Source organism: Salvelinus namaycush, unplaced genomic scaffold (genome assembly GCF_016432855.1).
Source record: "Salvelinus namaycush isolate Seneca unplaced genomic scaffold, SaNama_1.0 Scaffold71, whole genome shotgun sequence".
Lineage (NCBI taxonomy): Eukaryota > Metazoa > Chordata > Actinopteri > Salmoniformes > Salmonidae > Salvelinus > Salvelinus namaycush.
Genome location: NW_024061431.1, coordinates 317,051 through 330,805, shown reverse-complemented (window position 1 = coordinate 330,805; position 13,755 = coordinate 317,051).

Below are 13,755 nucleotides of genomic sequence, written 5' to 3'. Positions count from 1 at the left end.
TCTACAGCAGACAGACTGGCGGAACTCTACAGCGACAGACTGGCGGAACTCTACAGCAGACAGACTGGCGGAACTCTACAGCAGACAAACTGGCGGAACTCTACAGCAGACAGACTGGCGGAACTCAACAGCAGACAGACTGGCGGAACTCTACAGCAGACAGACTGGCGGAACTCAACAGCAGACAAACTGGCGGAACTCTACAGCAGACAGACTGGCGGAACTCAACAGCAGACAGACTGGCGGAACTCTACAGCAGACAGACTGGCGGAACTCTACAGCAGACAGACTGGCGGAACTCTACAGCAGACAGACTGGCGGAACTCTACAGCAGACAGACAGGCGGAACTCTACAGCAGACAGACAGGCGGAACTCTACAGCAGACAGACAGACGGAACTCTACAGCAACATACAGGCGGAACTCTACAGTAACAGACAGGCTGTGACCTATAGTCAGACAGCACTCAAAGTAACAGATGGGATCAGAAAACCAACAGAGCTGAACATCATACATCATACGTACAAGTCAAAAAGCCGACAATTTCCCCTCCCCCATTTAAAACATAGAAATCTGTCCATGTTGAAAATTATTCCCCACTGCCCCCCTTCTATTTTGATCAACTATCTACAGTGTTGCTCAGTGACTTTGCAGGATCCCATCCAGACATGTCTATCAGCCCAGACACAGTTACCAGAACAATGTCACATACGACACTCAATTGTGACATGCGCATTGCACGCTCAAGAGGTACCAACACTCTCTTCTGAAAGCTCCCAAGGCCATGCAGCAAGATCCAGAGGTTGTGATCCGGTGACATACCTCTCCTCTGCTCTTCCTTCTGGCTGAGGCGAAACAAGAAGCTGTCTGGCCGCTGGGCGGGCCCCTGGCAGGAGGGCGGGGCAACAGGGCCGGGGTAAGAAGGTGATTGGAGGGCTGCAAGCAGAACAGGATGTGAGCAGGTGGGAGAGCGGCAGAGTGAATAGTAAAATTCTTTCAGATCCACAGGAACGTCTAGGGGGTAGTGGTCAATTTGGAATACATAAATTAGTAAGGAGAGAGAGGAGTGTGTTGGAAGCCGCTCAAGTTCACATCCATTTATAATCTGGTTTCCCTGGAAGCCAGTAGGACAAGCTGCACCGAGCAGTGTATGGCAGCCGTGATGTAACCGTAGAGGGAAATGGAGGAATAGTGTGACTGGTGTCTTACCTGTGGGAGACAGGGAGGAGGAGCGATCCTCGCCCTGCTGAGTGGCCAGTCGAGTCCGAGCGGAGAGCAAACAAAGAGAGGGAGAGAGAGAATTCATGTAATTTGAGTCAAGACGAAAACACCATTCATGCATATACAGTTCCCTCAACAATACGCCGGTCTCACCCCTCCTTTGACACCAGAGATGTAATGGGGGAGGGTAAAGGCCTGTAAACATCACTCGACTGTTTGGTGTTTACAGACCTATCTTTTAGCGCTACAACAAAGATGGGCAACTGTTACATAAGAGAGGGTGGACTATGGGCATAGAGCCATGAAGTAGGCTCTCTGGCTGCAGGTAGGTAGAGTGCTCCTTAGAGTTAGCTTAAAATAACAATCATATTCATGGATTGTAGAGGTTGACCGATTAATTAGGGGCAATTTCAAGTTTTCATAACAATCGGTAATCGGCATTTTTGGACGCCGATTGTGGCCGATTACATTGCACTCCACGAGGAGACTGCGTGGCAGGCTGACCACTTGTTACGCGAGTGCAGAAAGGAGCCTAGGTAAGTTGCTAGCTAGCATTAAACTTATCTTATAAAAAACAATCAATCTTAACATAATCACTAGTTATCTACACATGGTTGATGATATTACTAGCTTATCCTGCGTTGCATATAATCAATGCGGTGCATGTTAATTTATCATCAAATCATAGCCTACTTCACCAAACGGGTGATGATTTAACAAGCGCATTAGCGAAAAAAGCACTGTTGTTGCACCAATGTGTACCTAACCATAAACATCAATGCCTATCTTAAAATCAATACACAAGTATATATTTTTTTAAACCTGCATATTTAGTGAATATTGCCTGCTAACATGAATGTATTTTAACGAAGGAAATTGTGTCACTTCTCTTGCGTTCTGTGCAAGCAGAGTCAGGGTATATGCAGCAGTTTGGGCTGCCTGGCTCGTTGCGAACTGTGTGAAGACCATTTCTTCCTAACAAAGACCGTAATTAATTTGCCAGAAATTTACATAATTATGCAATGTAACAGCAATATTTAGACTTAGGGATGCCACCTGTTAGATAAAATATGGAACGGTTTCGTATTTCACTGAAAGAATAAACGTTTTGTTTTCAAAATGATAGTTTCCGGATTTGACCATATTAATGACCAAAGGCTTCTATTTCTGAGTTTATTATATTAAGTCTATGATTTGATATTTGATATTTGCAATACTAAATTACCTATTAGAACATCCAATAGTCAAAGGTATATGAAATACAAATGTTATAGAGAGAAATTGTCCTATAATAACCACAACAAAAAAAAACGTATTATCTGGGAATATTGAAGACTCTTGTGAAAAGGAACCACCAGCTTTCATATGTTCTCATGTTCTGAGCAAGGAACTTAAACGTAAGCTTTTTTACATGGCACATATTGCACTTTTACTTTCTTCTCCAACACTTTGTTTTTGCATTATGTAAACCAAATTGAACATGTTTCATTATTTATTTGAGACTAAATAGATGTTATTTTTGTATTATATTAAGTTAAAATGTCACGATTGTTATGAGACGAATGAGTGGACCAAGGCGCAGCGTGGAAAAAATACATCTTTTAATAAAGGAAAAAACAAACACTTATAAACGAACAAAACAAACGATCGTGAAGCTAAACCGAACTAAGTGCACACATGCAACATAGAACATAGACAATTTCCCACAATCACCTAAAGTCTATGGCTGCCTTAAATATGGCTCCCAATCAGAGACAACAATAAACAGCTGTCTCTGATTGAGAACCAAACCAGGCAACCATAGACTTTCCTAGACCTCTCTACTGAACACAACCCCATACACAACCCCCTAAACAATACACACACCCTAAACTAGAAAAACACACAAACATCCCATGTCACACCCTGACCTAACTAAACTAATAAAGAAAATCAATATAACAGAGACCAGGGTGTGACAGTACCCCCCCCCCCCCCCCCCCCCCCAAAGGTGCGGACTACGGCCGCAAAACCTGACACAGAAGGGGAGGGTCCGGATGGGCCTTCCTATGGCGGCGGCTCGGGTGCGGGACGTGGACCCCCCTCCACCATAGTCACTACCCGCTCTGGCGGATCCTGGCTGGCTGGCGACTCTGGCGGATCCTGGCTGGCTGGCGACTCTGGCTGCTCATGGCTGGCTGGCTGGCGACTCTGGCTGCTCATGGCTGGCTGGCTGGCGACTCTGGCTGGCTGGCTGGCGACTCTGGCTGCTCATGGCTGGCTGGCTGGCGACTCTGGCTGCTCATGGCTGGCTGGCTGGCGACTCTGGCTGCTCATGGCTGGCTGGCTGGCGACTCTGGCTGCTCATGGCTGGCTGGCTGGCGACTCTGGCTGCTCATGGCTGGCTGGCTGGCGACTCTGGCTGCTCATGGCTGGCTGGCGGCTCTGGCAGATCCTGGCTGACTGGCGGCTCTGGCAGATCCTGGCTGACTGGCGGCTCTGGTAGATCCTGGCTGACTGGCGGCTCTAGCGGCTCCTGACTGACGGACGGCACTGACGGCTCGGGACAGACGGACGGCTCTAATGGCGCTGGGCAGACGGATGGCTCAGATGGCGCTGGGCAGACGGATGGCTCAGATGGCGCTGGGCAGACGGATGGCTCAGATGGCGCTGGGCAGACGGATGGCTCAGATGGCGCTGGGCAGACGGATGGCTCAGATGGCGCTGGGCAGACGGATGGCTCAGATGGCGCTGGGCAGACGGATGGCTCAGGACAGGCAGGCGGCTCAGATGGCGCTGGGCAGACGAGCAGTGCAGGCGGCGTTGGGCAGACGGCCGACTCTGACCTGCTGAGGCGCACAGTAGGCCTGGTGCGTGGTGCCGGAACTGGTTGTACCGGACTGGAGACACGCACCTCAAGGCTAGTGCGGGGAGAAGGAACAGGGCATACTGGACCCTGGAGACGCACATTAGGCCTAGTGCGTGGTGCCGGAACTGGTGGTACCGGGCTGGAGACACGCACCTCAAGGCTAGTGCGGGGAGAAGGAACAGGGCATACTGGACCCTGGAGATGCACATTAGGCCTAGTGCGTGGTGCCAGAACTGGTGGTACCGGGCTGGGGACACGCACCGCAAGGCTAGTGCGGGGAGCAGCAACAGGACGCACAGGACTCTGGAGACGCACAGGAGGCTTGGTGCGTGGTGCCGGAACTGGTGGTACCGGGCTGGAGACACGCACCATAGGGCGAGTGCGTGGAGGAGGAACAGGGCTCTGGAGACACACTGGAAGCCTGGTGCGTGGTGTTGGCACTGGTGGTACTGGGCTGGGGTTGGGAGGTGGCGCCGGAAATACCGGACCGTGCAGGCGTACTGGCTCCCTTGAGCACTGAGCCTGCCCAACCTTACCTGGTTGTATGCTCCCCATCGCCCGACCAGTACGGGGAGGTGGAATAACCCGCACCGGGCTATGCAGGCGAACCGGGGACACCATGCGTAAGGCTGGTGCCATGTAAGCCGGCCCGAGGAGACGCACTGGAGACCAGACGCGTTGAGCCGGCTTCATGGCATCTGGCTCAATCTAGCCCGGCCGATACGAGGAGCTGGTATGTACCGTACCGGGCTATGCACACGTACAGGAGACACCATGCGCTCTACTGCGTAACACGGTGTCTGCCCGTACTCTCGCTCTCCACGGTAAGTACAGGGAGTAGGCGCAGGTCTCCTACCTGACTTCGCCACACTCCCTTTTAGCCCCCCCCCCCAAGAAATTTTTTGGGCTGCCTCACAGGCTTCCTACCGAGTCGTCGTGCTGCCTCCATTCGCCGGTATCCCTCCTCGCACTGCGCCAGAGAATCCCAGGCGGGCTCCGGCATTCGCCCTGGGTCGATCGCCCACCTGTCGATCTCCTCCCACGTAGTGTAGCCCAGATCCTGCTCCCATTTCCATAAATCCTGTGTAGGTGGGTCCTGTTGCTGTTTCACACGCTGCTTGGTCCTGGGTTGGTGGGAAATTCTGTCACGATTGTTATGAGACGAATGAGTGGACCAAGGCGCAGCGTGGAAAAAAGACATCTTCTTTTAATGAAGGAAAAAACAAACACTTATAAACGAACAAAACAAACGTGAAGCTAAACCGAACTAAGTGCACACAAAGTGCTTTACATTGTTGTTAGGGTTGCGTCAATTCAATCTGGTATAAGGACAAGTATGACAATGAGTCACTAATTGTATGCTATGTACTTTTTATTAACTAAGTAATAAATGGCAAATGCAATTTTCGTATATACGGGTTCACTGCACCACCCCGCAGGGTAGAACAGAGAACTGACTTGTTCCTGACAAAGATATTATAATATACTCATGACAGAGATAGTTCCCGCTTCCGAGCCGGCCTGTCAGAGTAGAGACTGGGCGTGGTTTAGACTCACCCAGCCTATCACCGGCGCTCAGGCTAGTCCTAGCCTCTTTGCGCTCTTTGGTGTCCCGGCGCTGTTGCTGTGTAGATTACGCTCCCTCACCCCAGAGACTGAGGTCAGACAGCTCTGCAACATTGTCTGAGCTATTTGCACCTGTATACAAAAGCACACTGTTCTCGCTCAAGGCTAACCACAGCTTCCCAGCACACTTATCTGGGGCTAACTGTTACTTCCAGCACACACACACAGACACCCAGGCGCCCAGGCCAACAGTTGCTAATATTCAATCACATTGAGTATTCAATCACAATCACATATAGTATTGGGTTGTAATGCATAATTCAGAACCTCACATTGTACAGGAGAAACACCTCAGCTCACACCTGGGTGATGCTACGGCAGCCATTTTGCACCACACATGCGCTAGCCAAACCCTAACAATCACCTAACTGGCCCTGGGCCAGTGTTTAGAAACATGCTTTAACACCCAAAGTATAAGGAAATAAAGAGAAAGAGACGGCGAAGGGAGGTTGAAAAGAAGACGTACAAGTTCGCAGTACCTGCAGTAGACACGTGGGGACGATATCTATGGACATCCCAGACCCGGAAAGAGACTGGGGTGGGGGGGACAAAAATATAAAAGGAGAGAGACGAGAGTAAAGCCAAAAGGTGGATTGAAGGATTTTTTAAATAAAAATGTAACTCAAGAAAAATAAGATTAAAAGAGACTGTTAAATGCTGAGAAAGATAAAGAGAACATTGAGTACTATTCTGCTAATTGAGTAAGCACAGTGGAAACAGCATGCTGCACAGATAAGGGCAACAAAACAACAACTGTGTTTGTGGGTGTTTGCGTCTGTGTGATGGTACACTACATGACACAAATGATGTGGACACCTGATATAACAGCCTCCACTCTTCTGGTTAGGCTTTCCACTAGATGTTGGAACATTGCTACGGGGACTTCAGCCACAAGAGCATTAGTGAGGTCGGGCACTGACGTTAGGTGATTAGGCCTGGCTCGCAGTCGGCGTTCCACTTCATCCCAAAGGTGTTCGATGGTGTTGAGGTCAGGGCTCTATGCAGGCCAGTCAAGTTCTTCCACACCGACCGACAAACCATTTCAGTATGGACCTCACTTTGTGCATAGGGGCACTGTCATGCTAAAAAAGGAAAGGTCCTTCCCAAACTGTTGCCACAAAGTTGGAAGCACAGAATCTTCTGGAATGTCATTGTATGCTGTAGCGTTAAGATTTCCCTTCACTGGAACTAAAGGGCCTAGTCCGAACCATGAAAAACAGCCCCAGACCATTATTCCTCCTCCACCAAACTTTACAGTTGGCACTATGCATTGGGGCAGTCCTCCTGGCATCCACCAAATCCAGATACGTCACTCCAGAGAACGCGTTTCCACTGCTCCAGAGTCCAATGGCAGCGAGCTATACACCACTCCAGCCGACGCTTGGCATTGCGCATGATGATTTTAGGCTTGTTTGCGGCTGCTCGGACATGGAAACCCATTTCATGAAGATCCCAACTGAGAGTTATTGTGCTGACATTGCCTCCAGAGGCAATTTAGAACTTGGTAGTGAATGTTGCAACTGACAACAGATGATTTTTACACGCTATGCGCTTCAGCACTCAGCGGTCCCGTTCTGTGAGCTTGTGTGGCCTAACACTTCGCGGCTGAGCCATTGATGCTCCTAGACGTTTCCACTTCACAATAACAGCATTTACAGTTGACCGGGGCAGCTCTAGCAGGGCAGAAATTTGTCAAATGGACTTATTGGAAAGGTGGCATCCTATGACGGTGCCATGTTGAAAGTCACTGAGCTCTTCAGTGAGCTATTCTACTGCCAACGTTTGTCTATGGAGATTGCATGGCTGTTTGCTCAGTTGTATTCACCTGTCAGCAGCAGGTGTGGCTGAAATAGCCAGATCCACTAATTTGAAGGGGTGTACACATACTTTTATATACACTGCTCAAAAAAATAAAGGGAACACTTAAACAACACAATGTAACTCCAAGTCAATCACACTTCTGTGAAATCAAACTGTCCACTTAGGAAGCAACACTGATTGACAATAAATTTCACATGCTGTTGTGCAAATGGAATAGACAACAGGTGGAAATTATAGGCAATTAGCAAGACACCCCCAATAAAGGAGTGGTTCTGCAGGTGGTGACCACAGACCACTTCTCAGTTCCTATGCTTCCTGGCTGATGTTTTGGTCACTTTTGAATACTGGCGGTGCTTTCACTCTAGTGGTAGCATGAGACGGGAGTCTACAACCCACACAAGTGGCTCAGGTAGTGCAGCTCATCCAGGATGGCACATCAATGCGAGCTGTGGCAAGAAGGTTTTGTCATGTTTTGTCTTTTGATTATCATGTCTTGTCCCTGTGCTTCCCTTCCATTTGTCTCCCTCTGCTGGTCTTAGTAGGTTCTTTCCCTCTCTCTTCCCCTCCCTCTCTTCCTCTCTCGCTCTCTCTCTATCGTTCCGTTCCTGCTCCCAGCTGTTCCTCATTCTCCTAACTACCTCATTTAATCTTTCACACCTGTCCCCTATTTTGCCCTCTGATTAGAGTTCCTATTTCTCCCTCTGTTTTCCGCTTCTGTCCTTGTCGGATCTTTGTTTGATGTTTGCTGTTCCGTGTCCTGGTTCCGCCCTGTCGTGTTTTTGCCTTCATCAGATGCTGCGTGTGAGCAGGTGTCATCTAAGATATATCCAGGAGTACCGTTTTGTTTATGTTTGGAATAAAGACTCTGTTTTTGTTAAGTCGCTTTTGGGTCCTCATTCATCTGCTTAACAGAAAGATCCGACCAGTATGGACCCAGCGACTACGGATTCTCGCAACACTGCCATCGAGATCCAGGGAGCAATGCTCGGCAGACACGAGCAGGAATTGTCTGCTGCTCGTCATGCCGTTGAGACCCTGGCCGCTCAGGTTTCCAACCTCTCAGGACAGTTTCAGAGTCTTCGTCTCGTGCCACCTGTTACTTCCTGGTCTTCCGAGTCTTCGGAACCTAGGGTTAATAACCCACCATGTTACTCTGGGCAACCCACTGAGTGCCGCTCCTTTCTGACCCAGTGTGATATTGTGTTTTCTCTCCAGCCCAACACATACTCACGAGAGAGAGCTCGGATCGCCTACGTCATATCACTCCTTACTGGTCGGGCTCGGGAGTGGGGCACAGCTATCTGGGAGGCAAGGGCTGAGTGTACTAACGATTATCAGAGCTTTAAAGAGGAGATGATACGGGTTTTTGATCGTTCAGTTTTTGGGAAGGAGGCTTCCAGGGTCCTGGCTTCCCTATGTCAAGGTGATCGATCCATAACGGATTACTCTATAGAGTTTCGCACTCTTGCTGCATCCAGTGACTGGAACGAGCCGGCGTTGCTCGCTCGTTTTCTGGAGGGACTTCACGCTGAGGTTAAGGATGAGATTCTCTCCCGGGAGGTTCCTTCCAGCGTGGACTCTTTGATTGCACTCGCCATCCGCATAGAACGACGGGTAGATCTTCGTCACCGAGCTCGTGGAAGAGAGCTCGCGTTAACGGTGTTTCCCCTCTCCGCATCTCAACCATCTTCTCCCATCAGCTCAGAGACTGAGCCCATGCAGCTGGGAGGTATTCGCATCTCGACTAAGGAGAGGGAACGGAGAATCACCAACCGCCTTTGTCTCTATTGCGGTTCTGCTGGACATTTTGTCATGTCATGTCCAGTAAAAGGCCAGAGCTCATCAGTAAGCGGAGGGCTACTGGTGAGCGCTACTACTCAGGTCTCTCCATCAAGATCCTGTACTACCTTGTCGGTCCATCTACGCTGGACCGGTTCGGCTGCTTCCTGCAGTGCCTTGATAGACTCTGGGGCTGAGGGTTGTTTTATGGACGAAGCATGGGCTCGGAAACATGACATTCCTCTCAGACAGTTAGGGAAGCCCACGCCCATGTTCGCCTTAGATGGTAGTCTTCTCCCCAGTATCAGATGTGAGACACTACCTTTAACCCTCACAGTATCTGGTAACCACAGTGAGACCATTTCCTTTTTGATTTTTCGTTCACCTTTTACACCTGTTGTTTTGGGTCATCCCTGGCTAGTATGTCATAATCCTTCTATTAATTGGTCTAGTAATTCTATCCTATCCTGGAACGTTTCTTGTCATGTGAAGTGTTTAATGTCTGCTATCCCTCCTGTGTCTTCTGTCCCCTCTACTCAGGAGGAACCTGGTGACTTGACAGGAGTGCCGGAGGAATATCATGATCTGCGCACGGTCTTCAGTCGGTCCAGAGCCAGCTCCCTTCCTCCTCACCGGTCGTATGATTGTTGTATTGATCTCCTTCCGGGGACCACTCCCCCTCGGGGTAGACTTTACTCTCTGTCGGCTCCCGAACGTAAGGCTCTCGAGGATTATCTGTCTGTTTCTCTCAACGCCGGTACCGTGGTGCCTTCTTCCTCTCCCGCCGGAGCGGGGTTTTTCTTTGTTAAGAAGAAGGACGGTACTCTGCGCCCCTGTGTGGATTATCGAGGGCTGAATGACATAACGGTTAAGAATCGTTATCCGCTTCCCCTTATGTCGTCAGCCTTCGAGATGCTGCAGGGAGCCAGGTTCTTTACTAAGTTGGACCTTCGTAACGCTTACCATCTCGTACGCATCAGAGAGGGGGACGAGTGGAAAACGGCGTTTAACACTCCGTTAGGGCATTTTGAATACCGGGTTCTGCCGTTCGGTCTCTCTAATGCTCCAGCGGTCTTTCAGGCATTAGTCAATGATGTACTGAGAGACATGCTGAACATCTTTGTTTTCGTTTACCTTGACGATATCCTGATTTTTTCACCGTCACTCGAGATTCATGTTCAGCACGTTCGACGTGTACTCCAGCGCCTTTTAGAGAATTGTCTCTACGTGAAGGCTGAGAAGTGCGCCTTTCATGTCTCCTCTGTCACTTTTCTTGGTTCTGTTATTTCCGCTGAAGGCATTCAGATGGATCCCGCTAAGGTCCAGGCTGTCAGCGATTGGCCCGTCCCTAAGTCACGTGTCGAGTTGCAGCGCTTTCTCGGTTTCGCTAATTTCTATCGGCGTTTCATTCGTAATTTCGGTCAAGTGGCTGCCCCTCTCACAGCTCTGACTTCTGTCAAGACTTGCTTTAAGTGGTCCGGTTCCGCCCAGGGAGCTTTTGATCTCCTCAAGAAGCGTTTTACATCCGCTCCTATCCTTGTTACTCCTGACGTCACTAAACAATTTATTGTCGAGGTTGACGCTTCAGAGGTGGGCGTGGGAGCCATTCTGTCCCAGCGCTTCCAGTCTGACGATAAGGTTCATCCTTGCGCTTACTTTTCTCATCGCCTGTCGCCATCGGAACGCAACTATGATGTGGGTAACCGCGAACTGCTCGCTATCCGCTTAGCCATAGGCGAATGGCGACAGTGGTTGGAGGGGGCGACCGTTCCTTTTGTCGTTTGGACTGACCATAAGAACCTTGAGTACATCCGTTCTGCCAAACGACTTAATGCACGTCAAGCTCGTTGGGCGTTGTTTTTCGCTCGTTTCGAGTTCGTGATTTCCTATCGCCCGGGGAATAAGAACACCAAGCCTGATGCCTTATCCCGTCTCTTTAGTTCTTCTGTGGTTTCTACCGACCCCGAGGGGATTCTCCCTGAAGGGCGTGTTGTCGGGTTGACTGTCTGGGGAATTGAGAGACAGGTAAAGCAAGCGCTCACTCACACTGCGTCGCCGCGCGCTTGTCCTAGTAACCTTCTGTTTGTTCCTGTCCCTACTCGTCTGGCTGTTCTTCAGTGGGCTCATTCTGCCAAGTTAGCTGGCCACCCCGGTGTTCGGGGTACGCTTGCTTCTATTCGCCAGCGGTTTTGGTGGCCTACTCAGGAGCGGGACACGCGCCGTTTCGTGGCTGCTTGTTCGGACTGCGCGCAGACTAAGTCAGGTAACTCTCCTCCTGCCGGTCGTCTCAGACCGCTTCCCATTCCTTCTCGACCATGGTCTCACATCGCCTTAGACTTTATTACCGGTCTGCCTTCGTCTGCGGGGAAGACTGTGATTCTTACGGTTATCGATAGGTTCTCTAAGGCGGCACATTTCATTCCCCTCGCTAAGCTTCCTTCCGCTAAAGAGACGGCACAAATCATCATTGAGAATGTGTTCAGAATTCATGGCCTCCCGTTAGACGCCGTTTCAGACAGAGGTCCGCAATTCACGTCACAGTTTTGGAGGGAGTTCTGTCGTTTGATCGGTGCTTCCGTCAGTCTCTCTTCCGGGTTTCATCCCCAGTCTAACGGTCAAGCAGAAAGGGCCAATCAGTCGATTGGTCGCATTTTACGCAGCCTTTCGTTTCGAAACCCTGCGTCTTGGGCAGAACAGCTCCCCTGGGCTGAGTACGCTCACAACTCGCTTCCTTCGTCTGCTACAGGGCTATCTCCGTTTCAGAGTAGTCTTGGTTACCAGCCTCCTCTGTTCTCGTCCCAGCTCGCCGAGTCCAGCGTTCCCTCCGCTCAGGCTTTTGTCCAACGTTGTGAGCGCACTTGGAGGAGGGTCAGGTCTGCACTTTGCCGTTACAGGGCGCAGACTGTGAGAGCCGCCAATAAACGTAGGATTAAGAGTCCTAGGTATTGTCGCGGTCAGAGAGTGTGGCTTTCCACTCGTAACCTTCCCCTTACGACAGCTTCTCGCAAGTTGACTCCGCGGTTCATTGGTCCGTTCCGTGTCTCTCAGGTCGTCAATCCTGTCGCTGTGCGACTGCTTCTTCCGCGACATCTTCGTCGCGTCCACCCTGTCTTCCATGTCTCTTGTGTCAAGCCTTTTCTTCGCGCTCCCGTTCGTCTTCCCTCCCCCCCTCCCGTCCTTGTCGAGGGCGCACCTATTTACAAGGTACGGAAGATCATGGACATGCGTTCTCGGGGACGTGGTCACCAGTACTTAGTGGATTGGGAGGGTTACGGTCCTGAGGAGAGGAGTTGGGTTCCATCTCGGGACGTGCTGGACCGTTCGTTGATTAATGATTTCCTCCGTTGCCGCCAGGGTTCCTCCTCGAGTGCGCCAGGAGGCGCTCGGTGAGTGGGGGGGTACTGTCATGTTTTGTCTTTTGATTATCATGTCTTGTCCCTGTGCTTCCCTTCCATTTGTCTCCCTCTGCTGGTCTTAGTAGGTTCTTTCCCTCTCTCTTCCCCTCCCTCTCTTCCTCTCTCGCTCTCTCTCTATCGTTCCGTTCCTGCTCCCAGCTGTTCCTCATTCTCCTAACTACCTCATTTAATCTTTCACACCTGTCCCCTATTTTGCCCTCTGATTAGAGTTCCTATTTCTCCCTCTGTTTTCCGCTTCTGTCCTTGTCGGATCTTTGTTTGATGTTTGCTGTTCCGTGTCCTGGTTCCGCCCTGTCGTGTTTTTGCCTTCATCAGATGCTGCGTGTGAGCAGGTGTCATCTAAGATATATCCAGGAGTACCGTTTTGTTTATGTTTGGAATAAAGACTCTGTTTTTGTTAAGTCGCTTTTGGGTCCTCATTCATCTGCTTAACAGATTTGCTGTGTCTGTCAGCGTAGTGTCCAGAGCATGGAGGCGCTACCAGGAGACAGGCCAGTACATCAGGAGACGTGGAGGAGGTGTCATATATACATATATTCATATACATAGCTCATAAATCAAGCACATATATTAAACATGATTTAGGTGGCCTAGGCTGATTTAGAGCCTGCTTGTGACCATAGGATTAAAGCTTGCACAACACACCCCATTGCTAAGACACAAGATTGTTGTTGCATAACACATGGTTCCCCATTTTGTCACAAAGACACTAACCGCACAAGACAGTATTAGAGCGCCAAACTAAACCGCCTGACTTAAGTAATTGCTCACATCCCTCTAATCAGGAAACCCCCTAGCCCCAGACAGTAACGGCCAGTTACAGTTCCCCTTATCTCATGACTCCTGGACACACAAATATTTCATCATCGCATGAACACACACACTTCACTCCCCTCTCTACTGGTCGGGTGCCAAGAGCAGAGGACTCTGCTGTGCACCAATGGGGCTACTGCTATGGCCAGAGCAGACCCGCCTCCAACTCTTCAGGACCAGTCAGAAGACCAACACGAAGAGCTGAAATCCACTCTGTCCAGCGTCTTGATTT